This window comes from Triticum dicoccoides, chromosome 4B (assembly GCF_002162155.2).
Source record: "Triticum dicoccoides isolate Atlit2015 ecotype Zavitan chromosome 4B, WEW_v2.0, whole genome shotgun sequence".
NCBI lineage: Eukaryota > Viridiplantae > Streptophyta > Magnoliopsida > Poales > Poaceae > Triticum > Triticum dicoccoides.
In genome coordinates, this window is record NC_041387.1 from 385,635,542 (window position 1) to 385,656,127 (window position 20,586).

Below are 20,586 nucleotides of genomic sequence, written 5' to 3' on the forward strand. Positions count from 1 at the left end.
AAGAACATTTTCCTGACGTTGATAATTCTAGGGCCGAACTATCCGGGGAAGAATATGAATGTGTACATGCAGCCGATGAAGGACGAATTGCAAGAAGCCTGGGATAATGGGTTCAAGACATACGACGCCTTTAGCAAAAAGAACTTCATAATGCGTGTGTGGTACATGTACTCGACGCATGACTTGCCGGTGTATGCGCTATTCGTTGGCTGGTGTGTGCATGGAAGGTTCTCATGGCCCACATGCAAGGGAGCTCTTCAGTTTTGTTGGCTTGAGGCCAATCGCAAGTTTTCTTGCTTCGACATGCATAGACCGTTCCTGCATCCTCGCCATAAGTTCAGGAAAGACAATCAAAACTTCATCAAAGGTAGATTTGTGAAAGACTCTGCACCACCACCATTGACAGCCCAAGAGATCCTAGATTAGTTAAACACTCTGGAGCCAGATCCAGAGCGCCCAGGGTATTTCAAGGGGTATAATTCGCAACACGCATGGACTCACAAGACATGCTTGTGGGATCTGCCTTACTTCAAAGACCTCCTTTGCCCACACAACATTGGTGTGATGCACACTGAGAAGAATATCGCTGATGCACTTTTTGGTACATTGTTTGGCATAGATGGGAAGTCAAAGGATAATCCTAATGCAAGATTCGATCAGGAGGCGCTATGTCATAGACCATTACAGAACATGCAACCACCGAAAGGAAAGAAGAACTAGACAAAGCCAAAGGCATGGTTCAATCTTGGAAGGCCAGCTATGAGGGAAATTATCTTGTGGGTGAAAATGCAGTTGATGTTCCCCGATGGGTATGGAGCAAATCTAAAGAGGGGAGCGAGTCTTGATAAATTGAAGATATTTGGTCTCAAGAGTCATGACTGGCACATATGGATTGAGCGGGTAATGCTGGTGATGTTGCGTGGATTCATCCTTGAGGATGAATGGCTAATATTAGCAGAGCTGAGCTATTTATTCTGTGTTCTTTGTGTTAAAGAACTATCGCCTGACCTGGTAGAAGAAATGGAAGAGTTGGCACCGGAGTTGATCTGCAAGTTAGAGAAGATATTTCCGTCGGCCTTCTTTAATCCAATGCAACACTTGATTTTGCATCTCCCAACCGAGGCAAGATTGGGGGGGGGCGGTGTGCAGAATCGTTGGTGCTACGCAACTGAGAGGATGCAGAAGATGCTTCGAGCAAAATGTAAAAATAAATGTAGAATTGAAGCATCGATGGCCGAGGCATTCATTACTAATGAGGCGGCAAACTTCGTGGCAGCACAATACGAAGCCAAAAATCGTCATTTGCATAATTCGAAGCTTCGGTACAATGTCGGCGACCCTAAAAAGGGTCGATCCAACCTCGGCCTATTCAAAGGGGATCTGGCACCAGCCGGTGCTTCTAATTCCTTAATGTTGGATTTCGAAGGATGGCAGACCATTTCATTTTATATCTTCAACAACCTAACAGAAGTGCGGCCGTACATCGAGTAAGTTCTCGGTACATTGTTTTGCAACTTCTAATTCCTTTGAACTACTCTTATTCCCCAATAAATTTGATACAATCGATACGTCGCCAAATTCTCGTATGGAGCGCTGATCCAAAAGGATTCCGTCGAAGAGTATGAGCTTTTGGCAAAGCATGGAGGCGGCTATCCCGGTTTCATCTCTTGGTTCAAACAAACGGTAATTTCCATTACACCATTTCATTTCTTCGTCTAATTTGTGTCTAATGCAACAATCCCTTTCGTATTAAACTTCTAGGCTAATTCAAAGCTTATTGACGCCGAATTTAGACAAGTCGCTAATGTTTTTGACTATAAGGTCCGTTCATTTGAAAAATACGACATCAATGGGTATCGCTTTTGTACCTATGGCAAAGAGCTATCTATGGCCGACCGAAAGTCTACAAATTATTGTGTCTCTACTATCGGCGAAGGAGATACCGAGTATTATGGAGTTGAAGCAATTTATGAACTTCAATTCTATGGTGCAAACCCAGCAAACGTCGTAGTCTTCAAATGTTATTGGTTCCAGGCAAAGGAGACTAGGACTCATGAACATATAGGGCTAGTGGAAATTAATTAAAGCACCCATTTGGATATTCCCGATGTCTATATTCTGTCTCAACAGGCAACCCAAATTTTCTATCTACCATGGGCCTGTCAAAGTGATCCTAATCTCAAAGGTTGGGATGTCATTTATGAAGTGCCGCCACGTGTTAGACCACCTCCCCCAATGAAGATGATTATGAACCTCACATTAACCCCGACACATATGAAGGAGAATTCTTCTAGGAAACACGTCTTTCCAAAAAACGTTTCAAGAACTGCTCTACTTCACCCCAGAACATTGAAGTAGATAGCGATAGTGAACCCGAATTCACCCCTCAGCCGGAACAAGAAGAGCCTGAACTAGAAGAGGTTACTGCTGCGGATGACCTATCAATGGTTGACAATTACTGATAGTGATGATGATGATGCATTTATTGATCCCGAAGCATTTATTGAACCAGATTATTACTAGGTATTAATTATTTTTTATGTTGTACTTGATTTGTATAGTTACTTGTAAGATTTATATAGTTACTTGTATAATTTTCTTACTTTCTATGATTGTTTGTTATACATAGTGCCATGGTCTTGATATCCGTCCCCGTCTGTCCTTGCCCGCTTTATGATTATGATGTGGTAAATTCTCTTTTATAACTATTTGTTGCATTTCGCATTTATGACAATTATGGTCGTCAAGTTGGCATAGAGATATTTTAAACTAGGAGGTATGTGAACCGGAATTTCCAACGACCCTCTTGTCAAGAAGTTAAATTTAGTTGAAAAAGAAAATGACTATTTGAAAGAAAAAATTAAAAGAATTGAAGAAGAGAAGAAGATATTGGATTTGTATGTTGCCGATGTGGTCGATGATCACAAGATGAAGATGAATGCAATGCGCTTGAAGATGGATTAGAAAATATGCCATTGATAATGAGGCTTGGTATCATTATGCACTTGAAGACTAAGAAGGGTAGAAGAAGAAGATAAAAAAGAGAGGAGAAAAAGAAAGAGAAGAAAAAAACCATGTTAGTTTCCTCATTTTCATGATGTAGAAACATGCATCACACTGTTGGTTTAATCTAACCATACATTAGGGATGTAAATGTGCATATGGAGAACTCTATATTTGGAAGTAGTGAAATCCTGTAATGCTTACCATGTGTACATACCTATATTCGCCCTTTAGTAATCAATGGCTAGAATAATATCCTCACAAAAAATTTGCCCACACAACATGAGTATATAACAATGCATCTGTTAGTTTCCTTGAAGAATTTGTTTGTGAGGACAGAACATGATTACATAACATGCATGACATGGTAGTTTCCTGTGAATAATCGATTGCGAGATAACATGAGTATAACCATGCATGTCACTTCTATATTTTCAAACCTAGTATACATTTCCCTGTATTTTCTTCCCAGTTCCAACAGGGACATATCAATGTTGTTTCTTGCATTATCCTATTCATACTCTGAACAATGTTGATCTTACATTAACAATGCCTGTCCTTTTTGGTATGATGCAGTGTCCCTACAGTTACTGCCCTTTGTAATCACACCACCTTTGCCAAAAACAGGAAAGCACAACTGGTTCCTTGCTCGATCAGGCGACAACAAAAAGACTAATGATCATTCAGACACATGAGCCAGAAAAGTTTTATTGCAAAAACCCCACTACCATGAAATACGTGAGTATCCGAACAGTGGTTGTTACGTCTATGAGCAGGATACCAGCTTGTTGGGGCCTTTAGGATTTTTCAGTTGGAGGCGGGTAAACAGCCTTGGTTCACACTCTCTGTTTCTCGGACTCAATTGTCTGATTAACCAGGAGATCACCGTTGGCAAGGACCTTGATGGCAGAGAGGCTCTATTTGCTATGGAAAATTGTGTCTACACAGCGAGCCCTAGGACTTCGGGAGCAAACTCCCCTGATTGTTAACGATATAGCCTGCAGCCAAAAGAAGGTGAGAATGACAAAGGCATCTAGATTAACTTTGATCCTTAGATGTCTCAAGTCTGACAGGCAGTGATGTGGTTCAAGCCTTCAGGTTGATAGGTAATTGGGCTGTTGTGTCGAAAGGGTGGAGTACCGGTGTCTCTAGATCACTATTCGCTGAAGCGGGGCTGCAAATTATGATGGTGTTGGATCATCCCTCTTCGAATGACTTGTTGTCTTTGCTGCTTGTTTTGGATGGGTAGTTCTCTCTTTTGTTATGCATATTCCTTGTCATTTGGTCATCCTCGTCTATTCACTCTTACTATGTAATAGTTGCCTCTATTTAGAATGTCATTCTCGTCTGGATCACGAGAGTCTGAGTGTTGCAGATGGGTGCATTTTGGTGGTGTGGCGAGACTTCTTATGAACTATCATGTCTTGCTGTTTATGTCAGTAGTAGTCACTAGTCAGTGTTTGAATGTTGTATATACATCGTTGTTTCAAACTATTTATTGTCTAGAACTGCTGGTGGGCTAAATCAGGGCATCACCATTCTCAAGTGTTCAGAGTATATCTCCTTTTTTCAAGTTTTAATTTGAGCTCAGTGTCTTTTCGATGATGTACAATTGTTTGGGCCAGTGAGGTGTCGTTGAATATGGGCCGAGTAGAAACGCAATGCCAAACAGGTCAATTATGACTCTCAGGCCGGGCTCTCAAAAGATCCTCAAAAAAAGGCCAGGCTCTCAAAAAAAGAAAGAATAAGGACTCTTAGGCCGATATGTGGGCGCCACCAGTGTTTTTGTGCACTTGCACGCCGAGAGCATATTTGGCGCGTGTTCGAAATTCATGCTACCTTTTCATCCCAAATATCCCGCCCCTCCCCCACCTCTGGAATCTCGATTCCTACTCCAGTTCCCCCAAATCCCCACCTGTACTCCATGTACTCAAGCGCACTATCATGTCGCCGGTCAACGCGGATCTCCAAGCCGGAGATCCCGAGGTCCGTCCTGCCTTTGGGCGCTGCGTGTTGTCTCTCAATAGTGGCATGGCGGCGCTTTACGACCAGTTTGCCGGCAAAGTGCTGATGGTAACCATGAACGGCGACCAGCCTCCTGTCTCGCCAGACGACCTTGTAAAGCTCTTGGCATTGCGCACAACATCCAAATAAGTGACTTACTCGTCAAAGTCTGTCCGCCACCGGCTGAATTCTTCGTCAGGTTCCAGACTACTTTCGGCTGCAGTCGTGTGTTCAAATCCTCCCGGCGTTTGTTCTGCGATGGCGCACTGGTGAGGTTTGATCGGTGGCACCCAGGATAGGGCTCGGTGAGCTCTGAGCTTGAGTTTTTAACAAAGCTTACCTTCCACGGCATGCATCGACGTGCTTGGAACAGCGAGTCCATGAATGAGCTTATCAATGACCTTGGAGGTGAGCCCGTAAGTATGTTTGTTCCTCCAGATAGCTGGGCTCTGACGGTTATGGCATGGATGAAGAAGCCGTCCACCATACCAAAGGTGATTGGTGTTGAGATACCGGTGCAGGAACCAGGTATGTACTATTCGTCGCCACCAAGGCCGTCGCGGACCACGTCAGGGATGTACCTGTATCGAGTGTTCGTGCATGTCGAAGAAGTGGCCAATCCATCAATCAAAGTCCTGCCGCCGCCCCTGGTGCCAGGCTCCATCGACGATGTCCATTACAAGAGTAAACATCGGACTTTCCCCGTGTTCGTTGGAACGATGGATGGCATAGGGCCTACTCCATCACGCAGCGGAGGCCACTGCTTCTTTGGGAGTAGTGGCAGGGTTGGCTGCCTAGATGTGCTCTAATTTAAGGTAACAACTGAATCTTGTCAGATACTAGTTAAATCATAGATATGGGTGTGAAGCACTGATGTGCCAGCACATTTGATTGTGACCTATTCTAGTACCTGAACTTTTTTTAGAAGGGGTTGTACGTCAACTTAATGTGCTAGCAGAACTTATTGTGTTGTTTGTCTATTTTCTTTGCACATCATTCAAGATATTTCCCCGTCATTGATAAAGACGATGAACCATTATGAACGAGTTCGTTGGTTTCAACATAGCCCTACCCATAGCAATCCACTGCTTCCACCCTGATTGTACCGCCTATGTGAAATTTTTGTATGCAAGTTCGGTGTGCTATGATGTTCTATATGATTGTGTCAACTATATAAGTTTTTACTGAGCATCAGCAATGCATGTGGCTGAAAGATGTATTTACGAGCATCGACTGATGGGTATCTCTCTCTCTCTCACACACACACACATACGCACACACACACACGCGCACAAAAGGGACCCATTGAATTATTTCTTCGCTCGTGACAGCTTTTAATTAGGTTCCACTGTACTCTAACTTTATTCTTAAGTTATTAATTGAGCTCAATGACTTCAAAAAGTTGTACAAAAGCCTTGTTTGGGCCTTTCCGGCGTTGCTGAATGTGGGCTAAGTAGCCATGTAAAGTTGTACCGTACTACACATGCCTTTTTTTGAACATCAGCAATGCAACTGGGCCGACAGTTGTACACAATATCCGGGTCAACTTGTTATTCTCTGCCCCGCTGGGCTGCAAATCTTTCCTAGGAGGGACGCATTAGGCTAAAAAATGGCCTTTAAGAAATAATAAATGGGATGTAATTATAAAAACTGGGTAGTACTATAAAAAAATGAACCAAACACGTCATTAGTTTTAAAACAAGTATTACTTTTGGATTTGAAATTTTTAATTTCATTACTTGTTGCGCGCACACTATTTTGTTGGATTTTAACGTAATACAAATTTATTTTGAAATTATATTTAATCTCACTAGAAATTTCGGGATAAAAATATTTCGGATGCCATCAAAATGTCAGAAATTTTATTGAATTCTGTTATGAGCGGTTGGTTGAAATTACTAATCGTTGTCCTAGCTAGAAAATGGGTTGTACTTCTAACAAACTGTAAATGGGCTATAGTAAATTCCATTGGAATTCAAAAATGGGTTGTACATTCTTACAAATCGCAAATGGGCTATATGTTCTATGCCACACACTTGTGTGCCTACTAAGTTGACGCGTCCCCTAAAAAAAAGTTAGTTGACGCATATGCAAGGCTTTGTCAACTTATAGTCAACACACGATTCTAGCAGCAGTGGCCGTTGGATGTCCATCCAAAGTATGTCATGCTTCCCTTGCTTCAGCCGCCCAAAAAATGATTCCTCCCCCTCGCATCTGGGGCACACCGTTTCGTAGGATGACCTGTGGGCCTACTAAGTTGATGCGTACCAAGGGCTTTGTCAACTTAGTCAATATAAACGATTCTAGCTACAGTGACCGTACGATGTCCATCCAACGGTCGTCGTGCTTCTTCAACCTCTAGTCTTCTTGCTCCAGCCACCCAAACCAGCGCCGGCCGTGCCGCCTGCTCCTGCCTCCTGTGTCCGGCTGTGCTACCACCACTGGCCATGCCATACCTCTATACTCACCCACACCTCCTGCTATTCTTCGGTGACGGCAGCTCACGCCGCAGTCGAAGCAGTCAACCCACGTACTCCCCTCCGCATGGGCCCACTATCGCATCTTCCCCGGCTCCGCATTGTTCCCTTCCTAGGCCTCGCTGCCGTACACCGCCTTGGTGCTCTCGGTGTGGCGTGGTCAACATGGTCAACGAAGGACAACCATAGGAAGAGGACTTTAGGCGGTGAGGCTGACAGCTGGACCAACCAGCTACATCTTCGAACACAAGGAAGTGCCTCCTTATTACTCGCAAAATAAAAATGATTCCTCCCCCTAACAGCTGGGACCCACCAGCTATATCTTCGCACGCAGGGAAGTTCCTCCTTATCCTCCCTGACAGTCGGGACACACCTGGTCGAAGCGTACGTAGCGTTGTCATTTTGGTCGCGAACGTGTACGTACATACTGGTCGATCGGTCTGTCTGCAGGCTGCAACGATGAACCGTGGCCGAGTAAGGAAGGGCATGTGTCGTAGGAGAGGTGCGGACGTAGCATGTACACATACGTACAACCAGGGTGCAAGAAAGTAAATACGGCCATGTATGTACATACGGGCGGGGTCTCGAATGCCTACTAGCGCATACGTACGGCCAGGGCTCGTGTACATGGCTGGGTCGAAACAGAGAAACTGGGTCATCGTGTTCATCAGGAGGCAACAAAATGCGTTGTGTTCATCGGGAGACAACCGTCTTCGACGGAACAGTCGATCGAAACGAGGCCTGGCATACCGCAGAACGGAGGAAATGGCCTTGTGTTCGACCGCCTATGGTCAAAACGGGATCCTGTTCACCAAAAGGGGTGTGGCATACCACAAAATAGAGGAAACAGACTTCTCTTCATCCTCCTACGGTCGAAACGGGGTCCTGTTGATTGAGAGGGGTGTGGCGTACCGCAAAACAAAGGAAATGGACTTGTGTTGGAGCTCTACGATCGAAACGAGGGTCCTGTTCATTGGGAGGGGTGTGGCGTACCACAAAATAGGACTCCACGAGCTACTATTCATCTCCACCATCGACCTCCTCCAGCCTCCACCTAAGACTGTTCATCCACCATCGACCTCCTCCCGCCTCCACCTATGACTGTTCATCCACGGGGTTCCTGTTCATCCAGCCTCCACCGCTCCTCCACCGGCTACTGTTCAACTAGCCCTCTCCACGGGGTCTTGTTCAACCACCCCTCCACGGGCTACTGTTCATCCAGCCCTCCACCCGCTACTATTCAACCAGCCCTCCACGGGGTCGTCCTATTCATCCAGCCCTCCACGGGGTCCTAGTCATCCACCCCCAACCGGCTTGATCGATCGGGATCCTGTTCATCTAGTGACAACGACCTCTACTACCACAGGGTCTTGTTCATCCAACCCCCACCAGGAACTGTTCATCCACAGCCAACCAACCGGCTCGAGTCACCACATCTCGACTCATTCTACATACAGCGCGCACGGTAGCAACGGTCACTGTTCATCGAGAGGCAACCCAACACCTGCTCGATCGGCTTTAGTAAGAAGTAGCAGTGATCGATCACTTCGGTTCAGTTAGCAGTAACAGCGAAAGAATTGCTCGGGTTCAGTCAGAAGTGAGTGAATCGCCCGGGTTCAGTTAACAGCCAAGGGATCAATCGCTCGGGTTCAGTAACGTGTGATTGCTCCGGGTTCAGTTAGCCAACGCCTCGCACACACGTGCATACATGAGAGGAACGCGCAAACCACAATGCATCGCTCAGCCCCAACCACCCACCGCAGCTGGGAACTCCGCGGTATTTTCCTTGCCCTGGCTTCTACCATGATTCTTTCCATCATGGACGACACAAAGAATGTCATGCAACTGCGTCTCTGGCCCGCCCAGGATGAAAAGCCCTTTTTCTGTCATGATTTTTTTTCATAGAAGTAGGAGCCCACGACATCTATGATGATACCATTCTTTGTCACAATTTTCGTCATAGAAGTGTCATAAGCATGACAGAAAAATTTGTTTGGACCAAAATGTCACGTATGTGTCTTTTTTTTGTAGTGCTAGTTCATCGTGATCAGAATTACATATATAATTTTTGGCCTCGTAAAGGAGAAAGTATCGCTATATTCATGCCCCAATCATGAGCTCTCAAGAGAAATTATTATCCAGAATTTTTATGCTCGGATTTCTCATAATGACCTATCCATTCTTGATACTTCTTGTGTTGGTTCTTTTATGAAGAAGACTATTGAATTACGGTGGGATCTATTGGAACGAATTAAACGCAACTATGAAGATTGGGAACTCGACGAAGGTAAAGAGTCTGGTATTAAGCTCAAGTTTGATTGTGTTAAATCTTTTATGAATACCGATGCTTTTAAAAAGTTTAACACTAAATATGGACTTGACTCTGAGATAGTAGCCTCCTTTTGTGAATCATTTGCTACTCATGCTGATCTGCCTAAGGAGAAATGGTTTAAATATCACCCACCTATTGAAGGAGAAATTAAAGAACCGATACTAGCTAAAGAGGAAACTATTATTTATAATGTTGATCCAGTTGTCCCTACTGCTTATATTGAGAAACAACCTTTCCCTATTAGGATCAAGGAACATGCTAAAGTTTCAACTATTTTCAACAAAAGTTATATTAGAACACCTAAACCTGATGAACAAATCAAAGTAGAACCTAGTGTTGCTATGGTTAAGGATCTCCTGGAAGAAAATACAGATGGGCATGTTATTTACTTCTATGAAGAAGCTGCTAGAATTGCCAAACCCGATAAAAAGGATAAACATAGACCTATTGCTGGCATGCCCATTGTCTCAGTTAAAATAGGAGATCACTGTTATCATGGTTTATACGACATAGGTGCTAGCGTGAGTGCTATCCCCTTTACCTTATATCAAGAAATTATGGATGACATAGCACCTGCGGAGATAGAAGACATAGATGTTACTATTAAACTTGCTAATAGAGATACTATATCACCAATTGGGATTGTTAGAGATGTTGAAGTCGTGTGTGGGAAAATAAAATATCCTACTGATTTTCTTGTTCTTGGTTCCCCACAAGATGATTTTTGTCCCATTATCTGTGCTAGACCATTCTTGAACACCGTTAATGCTAAAATAGATTGTGAGAAACAAACTGTCGGTGTTAGCTTTGGTGATGAGTCTCATGAGTTTAATTTTTCCAAGTTTATTAGAAAACCTCATAAAAAAGAATTTCCTAGTAAAAATGAAATAATGGGTCTTTCTTCTATTGTTGTGCCTCCTACTGATCCTCTAGAATAATATCTGCTAGACCATGAAAATGATTTACATGTGCATGAAAGAAACGAAATAGATAAGATTTTCTTTGAACAACGTCCTCTGCTTAAACACAGTTTGCCTATTGAAACTCTAGGAGGTCTTCCTCCACCTAAAGGTGATCATGTGTTTGGATTAAAACCATTGCTAGACACTTTGAAATATGCTTATCTTGATGAGAAGAAGATATATCCTATTATTATTAGTGCTAACCTTTCAGAACAAGAAGAAGAGAGATTATTGAAAGTTCTAAGGAAGCACCAAGCTGCTATTGGATAGACTCTTGATGATTTAAAGGGCATTAGTCCCACTCTATGCCCGCACAAGATTAATATGGAACCCGATGCTCAACCTGTTGTTGATCACCAATGTCGGTTAAATCCAAACATGAAGGAAGTGGTAAGGACAGAAATATTAAAACTTCTGGAAGCAGGTATAATCTATCCTATAGCTGATAGTAGATGGGTAAGTCTTGTTCATTGTGTCGCTATGAAAGGAGGTATTACTGTTGTACCTAATGATAAGAATGAACTTATTCCACAGAGAAATTTTACAGGCAATGAATGGTAATTGATTTTACAAAATTAAACAAAGAAACTAGAAAAGATCATTACCCTCTGTCTTTTATTGATGAAATGCTAGTAAGATTATCTTAGTACACACATTTTTGCTTCCTTGATCGATACTCTGGATTTTCACAAATACCTGTTTCTCAACCTAATCAAGAAAAGACCACTTTCACTTGTCCCTTTGGAACTTATGCTTATAGACGTATGCCTTTTGGTTTATGCAATGCACCTTCTACCTTTCAAAGATGTATGACTGCTATATTCTCTGACTTTTGTGAAAATATTGTTGAAGTTTTCATGGATGTTTTTTCTGTTTATGGGAAGTATTTTGATGATTGCTTAAGCAATCTTGATCGAGTTCTGCAGAGATATTTCTGAAAGAGGTATTGAAGTGGACAAAGCTAAGGTTGATGCAGTTGAGAAAATGCCATGTCCTAAAGATATCAAAGGTATTCATAGTTTCTTAGGTCATGCTGGTTTCTATAGGAGGTTTATCAAAGACTTTTCTAAAATTTCTATGCCCATTACAAATATTTTGCAAAAGGATGTTCCTTTTGTTTTTGATGATGATTGTTTTGAAGCCTTTGAAACACTCAAGAAAGCCTTAATTTCTGCACCTATTGTTCAACCACCTGACTGGAACTTGCCTTTTGAAATTATGTGTGATGTTAGTGATTATGCTGTTGGTGCTATTCTAGGACAAAGAGTTGACAAGAAACTAAATGTTATTCATCATGCTAGTAAAACTCTAGACAATGCTCCAAGAAATTATGCTACTACTTAAAAAGGATTTTTCACAGTGGTGTTTGCTTGTGATAAATTTAGATCTTACATTGTTGATTCAAAAGTAATTGTTCACCCCGACCATGCTGCTCTTATATATCTTATGGAAAAGAAAGATGCTAAACCTAGGCTTATGCGATGGGTTCTCTTGCGACAAGAATTTGATTTGCATATCACTGATAGAAAGGGAGCAGAGAACCCCGTAGCTAATAACTTGTCTAGGCTTGAAAATGTGATTGATGACCCACTACCTATTGATGATAGTTTTCTAGATGAGCAGTTAGCTGCAATAAATGTTTCTGATAACACACCTTCGTATGCTGACTATGCTAATTACATTGTTGCTAAATATTTACCACCTAGCTTTACATACCAACAAAAGAATTCTTCTATGATTTAAGAGATTACTTTTTGGATGATCCACATCTTTATAAAGAAGGAATAGATGGTATTATTAGATGTTGTGTACCTGAGCATGAACAGGGATAAATCCTACGGAAATGTCACTCCGAAGCTTATGGAGGGCATCATGTAGGATATAGAACTGCTCACAAGGTATTGCAGTCTGGGTTTTATTGGCCTACTCTTTTCAAGGATGCTTGTAAGTTCGTCCTATCTTGTGATGAATGTCAAAGAACAAGTAATATAGGTAAGCGTCAATAAATGCCTATGAATTATTCACTTGTTGTTGAACCATTTGACGTTTGGGGATTTGATTACATGGGGCCTTTTCATTCATCTAACAGGTATACACATATCTCGGTAGCTATTGATTATGTTACTAAGTGGGTAGAAGCTATTCCAACAAGTAGTGTTGATCACAACACCTCTAATGCTTAAGGAATTTATTTTCCCAAGGATTGGAGTCCCTATATATTTAATGACAGATGGCGGTTCACACTTTATTCATGGTGCTTTCCGTAAAATGCCTGCTAAGTATGATGTTAACCATAGAATTGCTTCACCCTATCATCCTCAGTCTAGTGGTCAAGTTGAACTTAGCAATAGAGAAATAAAATTAATTCTACAAAAGACTGTCAATAGGTCCCAGAAGAATTGGTCTAAGAAATTATATTATGCACTTTGGGCTTATAGAACAACATATAAAAATCCTATGTGTATGTCTCCTTATAAAATGGTTTCTGGAAAGGCTTGTCATTTGCCTCTTGAGTTAGAACATAAAGCTTATTGGGCAATCAAAGAACTCAACTATGATTTTAACTTGCCGGTGAATAGAGGTTATTTGATATTAGCTCCTTAGATGAACGGCGAACCCAATCTTATGAAAATGCCAAGTTATTTAAAGAAAAAGTTAAAAGATGGCATGATAAAAGAATCCAAAAGCGTGAGTTCAAAGTTGGAGAATATGTTCTTTTGTACAACTCATGTTTTAGATTCTTTGCAGGAAAACTCCTCTCTAAGTGGGAAGGACCCTATGTTATCGATGAGGTTTATCGGTCTGGAGCTATTAACATAAATAATGCCGAAGGTACTAACCCGAAGGTTGTTAATGGGCAACGAATAAAACATTATATCTCACGTATGCCCATTAATGTTGGAAGTAATATTATCCAAACTATGACACCGAAAGAGCACATAAAAGAGACCTTCCAGAACACTCCAAAATTGTCAAAAAGAGGAGGTACTTGATATGGTAAGTAAGCCGACTCCAAAAAATCTGCAAAAATATTTTATGTCGGTTTTGGAAAATGACAAAAATTAGGAAAATAAGAAACAATCAGGAAGGTCACCCTGGTGGGCACAAGACACCAGGGCGCGTCTGGCTTGCCAGGCGCGCCCAGGTGGGTTGTGCCCACCTCAGGTACCTTCCGGACTCCATTTTTTTCCCATTTGCTTGTTTCCCAAGATAAAAAATCTTTATATACCCCCCAAACCTATTGACCACCATATCACGGAGAAATCTTCTGTTCTCTTTTCTTGCTATCTTCGGTCAGATCTATTGAGCCAGGCATCATTTCTTCTTCTTCCTCTAACAATGCGGAAGAGGATACTTGAGTGATGAAGATCGAGCTGAAGAGAGAAGAGCCCGTAGAAGTTGTCAAAGGGGACAAGAGCAAGGAGGCTACCAGAGATCAAGCGTCGGTGGTTGAGCAGGCCTGGCCTGCTGAGGAAGGAGAAGAAGATATCCTTAAACCTTAATATGCTCATATTACCCCGACTTAGATTGAAGCCTTTCAAATCATTGAAATGGTTCGTGTGCAAAATAAATATCTCACTCATAAAAATATTCTGCATCAAGAACACATCATCTTCCTCCAGAGCGTCATCCATATATTGGAGAATCTCTTTTACTGAAAGAAAACTGAGTATCGGGTATGGGCACTCCCCTTGGCTTCCGCCAAGCTTGGGGAGGTGCCCTGATATCGTATCACCCCTACTATCTTTGGCTTTACTTATCTTAGTTCAATCCATAGTTATCTTCTGCTTTAGATGAATAAAAGTTTAGTTCGATCCTTTCTTTTTGAGAGTTTGCTTAGTGATCTATCCTTATAATCGTGTGCGAGATATATAATAAAGTTTAGTTTGAGTTTTTGCTTTCTTTACTTTCATGTTCCATTAAAAATAAAGGAAATAAATGGAAAAAATCATATGATAATCCTATGGTAGGTAATGACACCGGATAAGGAAAAGTATAAGTAGAAAATTTTATTAGAGATTGACAAACATAGCATTGGTCAATGATGCAACTCATGAAAGAATTAATAAGGGAAGAGAAGATTCACATACAAATACATTATCCTGGAAATCTTTTGTGATTGTGAGCCCCCATCAAAATATTATATGCCAAAATTGCTAAAGTTAGACAAGGAAGACAACATAATGATTTATGTTTGTCATATTCACATAGAAGTTATATTGTCATAGATCCTTCAACATGTGGTGCTTGCCCCCCGTCTTTGCTAGCCAAAAACTCTGCACTAAGTAGAGATACTACTTGTGCATCCAGAAACCCTTAAACCCAAATCTTATTTTCAAGAGTCCACCATACCTACCTAAGGATTGAATAAGATCCTTCAAGTAAGTTTTCATTGGTGCAATAAGGCAATAAAAATTGCTTCTAAAAGTGTTAGATCATTTAGTGTAAGAGAAAATTGAGCGTTGTATGAACTTGTGATAGCAAAGAATAAAAACGACAGACTACATAATAAAGGTTGCTATCATAAGGGGCAATATAACCTGACGTTCTTTTGCACTAAGGGGTTGAGAATACAAACAAATAAGCGCATGACAACCTCTGCTTCCCTCTGCGAAGGGCCTATCTTTTATTTTTATGTATTTACTTTTATGCCAGAGTCAAAGTTTTCTCTCTATATTCCTTTTTATTTTTCTCCTTTGGCAAGCATCATGTGGTGAGGAAAGATCAAGGCACATATGTCCAGTTGAATATGGGTAGCATGAGTTATTATTGTTGACATCACCTTTGAGGTGAATAAATTGGGAGGCGAAACTATAAGCCCCTATCTTTCTATGTGTCCGGTTACAACGTTTTGCTCATGTGTATGGGGTGAGTGTTAGCAATCATAGAAGACTATATGATGGTTGAGTATGTGGACTTGCCTAAAGGCTCTGATATGTGACCCTTCCTGAAAAGATGATGAATTGTAGTTGCAAAGTTGACTGAGAACATAGTTTGTTGGTTTCTAATAGAGATTATGCTTTATACTTCGTAGTGTGATGAATTATTACTTATTCATGAGAAGTCTATGATAAAAGTTTTATGATAAAGGTTTTATGTTAAAGTTTGTTGCTGTTATAATAATTCACATGACGCTTCTATGTCTATATTTTGTTTTTATCGACACCTCTCTCTCTAAGCACGTGGACATGTTTTTCGATTTTGGTTTTCGCTTGAGGACAAGTGAGGTCTAAGCTTGGGGAGTTGATACGTCCATTTTGCATCATGTTTACCTACTATTATTTATGACGTTTTAATGCACAATAATGCTTTTTGGAGTAATTCCAATGCCTTTTTCTCTCATAATATGCAAGGTACAAAGAAAGAGGAAGAATTTCGGCAGCTGGAAATGTGGACATGGAAAAGCTACGTCAGGCCACCTATTCTGCACAACTCCAAATGGGCTGAAACTTCAAGAGGATTTTTATGGAATAAATAAGAAATACTAGAGCAAATAACCACCAGAGGGGGGCCACCTGGTGAGCACAAGACACCAGGGAGCGCCTGCCCCCCCCCCCCACAGGCGCGCCCTGGTGGGTTGTGCTCAGCCCAGCCCACCTATGGTGCCCATCTTATGGTACATAAGTCATTTTTACCTAGAAAAAAATAAGGAGGGGACTTTCGGGATGAAGCGCCGCCGTCTCGAGGCGGAACTTGGGCAGGAGCACTTTTGCCCTCCGGTGGAGCGATTCCCGCCGGGGGAACTTCCCTCCCGGAGGTTGCAATCATCGTCAGCATCATCACCAACAACTCTCCCATCTCGGGGAGGGAAATCTCCATCAACATCTCCATCAACACCATCTCCTCTCAAACCCTAGTTCATCTCTTATGTTCAATCTTTGTACCGGAACTTTAGATTGGTGCTTGTGGGTGACTAGTAGTGTTGTTTACATCTTGTAATTGATCACTATATGGTTTCTTTGGTGGAAGATTATATGTTCGGATCCATTATGCTATTTAATACCCATCTCATCTTGAGCATGTTCATCACTTATGAGTAGTTACTTTTTTGTTGAGGTCATGGAAGAAATCATGTTGCAAGTAATCATGCGAACTTGATATGTGTTCGATATTTTGATAGTATGTATATTGTGATTCCCTTAGTGGTGTCATGTGAACGTTGACTACATGACACTTCACCATATTTGGGCCTAAGGGAATGCATTGTGGAGTAGTAATTAGATGATGGGTTGCGAGAGTGACAGAATCTTAAACCCTAGTTTATGCGCTATTCCGTAAGGGACCGATTGGATCCAAAAGTTTAATGCTATGGTTAGAATTTATTCTTAATACTTTTCTCGTAGTTGTGGATGCTTGAGAGGGTATTAATCATAAGTAGGAGGTTTGTTCAAGTAAGTACATCACCTAAGCACTAGTCCACCCACATATCAAATTATCAAAGTAGCGAACATGAATCGAATCAACATGATGGAAGTGACTAGATGAAATTCCTGTGTACCCTCAAGAATGCTTTGCTTATTATAAGAGACCGTTTTGGCCTGTCCTTTGCCTAAAAAGGATTGGACTACCTCGCTGCACTTCTGTTACTATTATCATTACTTGCTCGTTACAAGTTATCTTCCTATCAAACTACTATGTTACTTACAATTTTAGCACTTGCAGACATTACCTTGCTGAAAACTACTTGTCATTTCCTTCTGCTCCTCGTTGGGTTCGACATTCTTACTTACCGAAAAGGATACTTGTGGGTCATTAGACCCTTCCTGAAAATAAGATGAATTGCAATTGTTTGATGACTGAGGAACATAGTTTGTTTGTCGGTGGGAACGACATCTATGGGATCACAAGAATCCCTAATGTGGTCGGCGAGCGAGGGGTCATGAGAAGAGCGGGTCCAAGAGCTAGCACAAAGGTCGTTTACCCAGGTTCGGTCCGCGGAAATGCGTAATACCCTAGTCCTGCTTTGGTGTGTATATTTGTGTTCTTGAACTAGCTACCGAGCGTGACTTGCTCCAGGAGCCGAATCCCCCTTCTGTACGCCCCGGGCCTCCTTTTATAGTCGAAGGAGGCGCTACAGTGGTACACAGGAGGTGGAAAAAGGGTACAGTGTACAAGCTTATCACTTGCTATTATGGGACAAAACGCATTAAATGTGCCCCTGAGGTGCCCCCCTCGCTTTATCGCCACCTCGCCCTGCTTCGACGCGTGCCTGGGCCAGCGAGGCGGTTAGCGCCATGTAGGCTGGCAGGCTGCTGAGGTGGCGCAGTGGCGGCGTCTTCATGAAGATCTGCATGCCACCACGCAGGTGCTTGCTGAGTTGGCCCCGGGACCGCGCATCGCCACGCAGGTGCCTGCCTGACTGGCTGGGCTGGCAGCTGCATGGGAACGGCGGTGGGGTCTTGATGCGCGTGGGCCTGGCCGCGGTCCCGTTGATGTCCTCGGCAAGGGTCTTGCCGGGGGCCCCAGCAAGGGTCTTGCCGTGGCACCGCGGTCGTCCCCGACAAGGTTGTTGCCGGGGGTCTCGTCCTGTGGTCCTCATCTGATATTGTGTGTTGATGATCTTCACAAAGATCTGCATGCCACCATGGAGGCGCCTATCGAGCCTTGGTTCCAATGTGGGTGTTGGAAGCCTCGGGCTCGAGGGTGGCGCACTCCGTTGGGGTTGGGCAAGCTGCCCCGCCATGGTCCTTGCCAGGGTCGTGGAGGCCGCCCCGGCAAGGGTCTTTTCGGGGGAACCCACCTCGCCCTCTTGCTCTTCGTGTCTCTGTCTTGGCATTGCTCGGACTGTATGATGGCTTCGGCCTCCTTCCCTTGCCTTGCCAAGTGTGACCATGGGCGTGGCTCTGGCTGCCCGTGCATGGGTAGAGGGGTGCAAAGTAGAACCCCTACTTCTGTACACCAACAGGAGCCCCTGGGCCGGGGCCACACATAAGCGCGACGCGTCATAGGGCTAGGCCCACAACGGTGCGCGGGTAGGCGGGGCTGGTTTTGACCGTGGTAATCCTTCGTCCGCTGCGCTTCCCCAAGATTCGTGTTGAATGCGTGATGTGGGGATCACGCATGGGGTGAATGAAGCGCGCTTGCGTCATCCTGCAGTGAATAGTAAAGATGCGGCTTGCGTGTCCCTTTAAGACTGCGGGGCCGCTGCTCATTTACGCTTTCTGCCCTGGAACCATCGTTCCACGCGTCCCACTACGCCCGCCCCTTGCGCCACGTACGCCACATGCACAGTGCAGGGCGGGTGATAGGCGCGCGGAATATGGGAAGACGTGCGCGCGTGGGTTGATACCCACGCGCCTTCAATTGGGCGGGGAGGGCGGTCGATGGCCTCGCCCGCTGTCATCTTAATTAGCTGGGTTAGCTGAGAGGGGCGGCTGAGCCCTGACCCCGCCCCTTTATAAGGAGGGGAGCAAGAGGGATGGCACCCTTCAGCCTTTCGCCATCCGCCTCCTCCCATCTTTGCTTCTTCCTCCCTTCTGCCATGGCGAGAGTGCACGCTGATGCTTCGAAGGTGGCGGCGAGGGTCTCTGCTCGACAATGCGCCGCTCCTCCCCAAGAGCCTGTGGCGGCGGAGCTGGCTGTGAGGGGAAGGGGGAGGGGGCGAGGCCGAGGCTGCCATGGCGCTTGGGGAAGAGGAGGACGGGGCGGCGCATCGGCCTTGCCTCCGCCGGCGGTCCTTCCCCCAATGGAGGGCCACGTCTGGGACTAGGACCACGAGTTCTTCATCATGCTGCGCCGGCCGGCGCGGCATCATCTTCGGCTCCCTACTCCAATCGCTCGGGAGATGGAGCTTGACCCACCGCAGGCGCTGAGATTGCATATGAGGGGCTGTGGGAATAGTGGCACATGGGCCGATGTTGATTTCCCAGCCCCTCATGTCATGTATCTCCGTCACGGATGGAAAACCTTCACTCGCATCCACAGCCTGATGGTGGGGCTCATTCTCTATTTCAAATTAATGAAGAACGGCCTCCTCTCTGTCAAGGTCTTCGGAGACTTCGGGACTCGCCTGAAGTGCTGCGTGGAGAGCTCCTCTGACGACGAAGACTCTTCCTCGAGCGAGAGTGACGAGGAGGACAGCGGCAACGACAACGAGGGTAGCAGGCAAGAGGATGATGGGTCCGACTAGGTGTCGGACCCGCCGCCCCAGGGCGGTGCTGGAAGCAGCAACATCTGCACCGGGCCCCTTCTCCCTGTGGGGCCGACTCCTTGAACATCTCGGGGTCTCCTCCTTGGGCGGCTGACGTGGGGCGGCCGGAGAGGGCGGGTGGCGGGCCGTCAAGTCGTAGTACGATGGCACCGACGCCTTCATAGCGTATTGACGGACCGCTGCCTCATCTTCCAGCTCTTCTCCCGGCACCATCATCACCAACCCTCCCTCAGGCGGCCGCCAACATGTTCTCTTGGCGCCTTCTGCTGCTCGTACCTCGCCTAGGCACTCCTTCTGCCCTCTTGCCTTCTTGTTCTGTTTCCTGAGGAGAGGGGAAAGAAAGGGATTACAGGCACCTTATCTCTTTTTAGCTTGTAAGCCTGCGGGCCTTAGTTAGATTTAAAACATGTAATCCCCTTGCTCATGTTTACATTCCGTACGAACTGTACTTGTATGGGGCGTATTGATGAAAAAGGGTGCTTGCTGGGTCCTTTGTGTGTGAGCGAAGCCCATACTAGGGGACAAACCCTTGTTATTTTCAACATAAACATCGGCACCCGGCAACGAGCCTTGTTGCTCCCTCACTTCATTCGACCAAAATCACGCTCTCAGTGGAGGCGGGGGTGAAGTAGGGTTAGGCCCTACGCTTGCTTCCTT

General features: G+C 44.2%; 1 pseudogene; it reads left to right on the forward strand.

Moving 5' to 3' along the window:
• LOC119292687 overlaps positions 1 to 19,908 on the forward strand; it is a 137,432-nt pseudogene extending 117,524 nt beyond the window's left edge.
• The last annotated feature ends 678 nt before the right edge of the window (positions 19,909 to 20,586 follow it).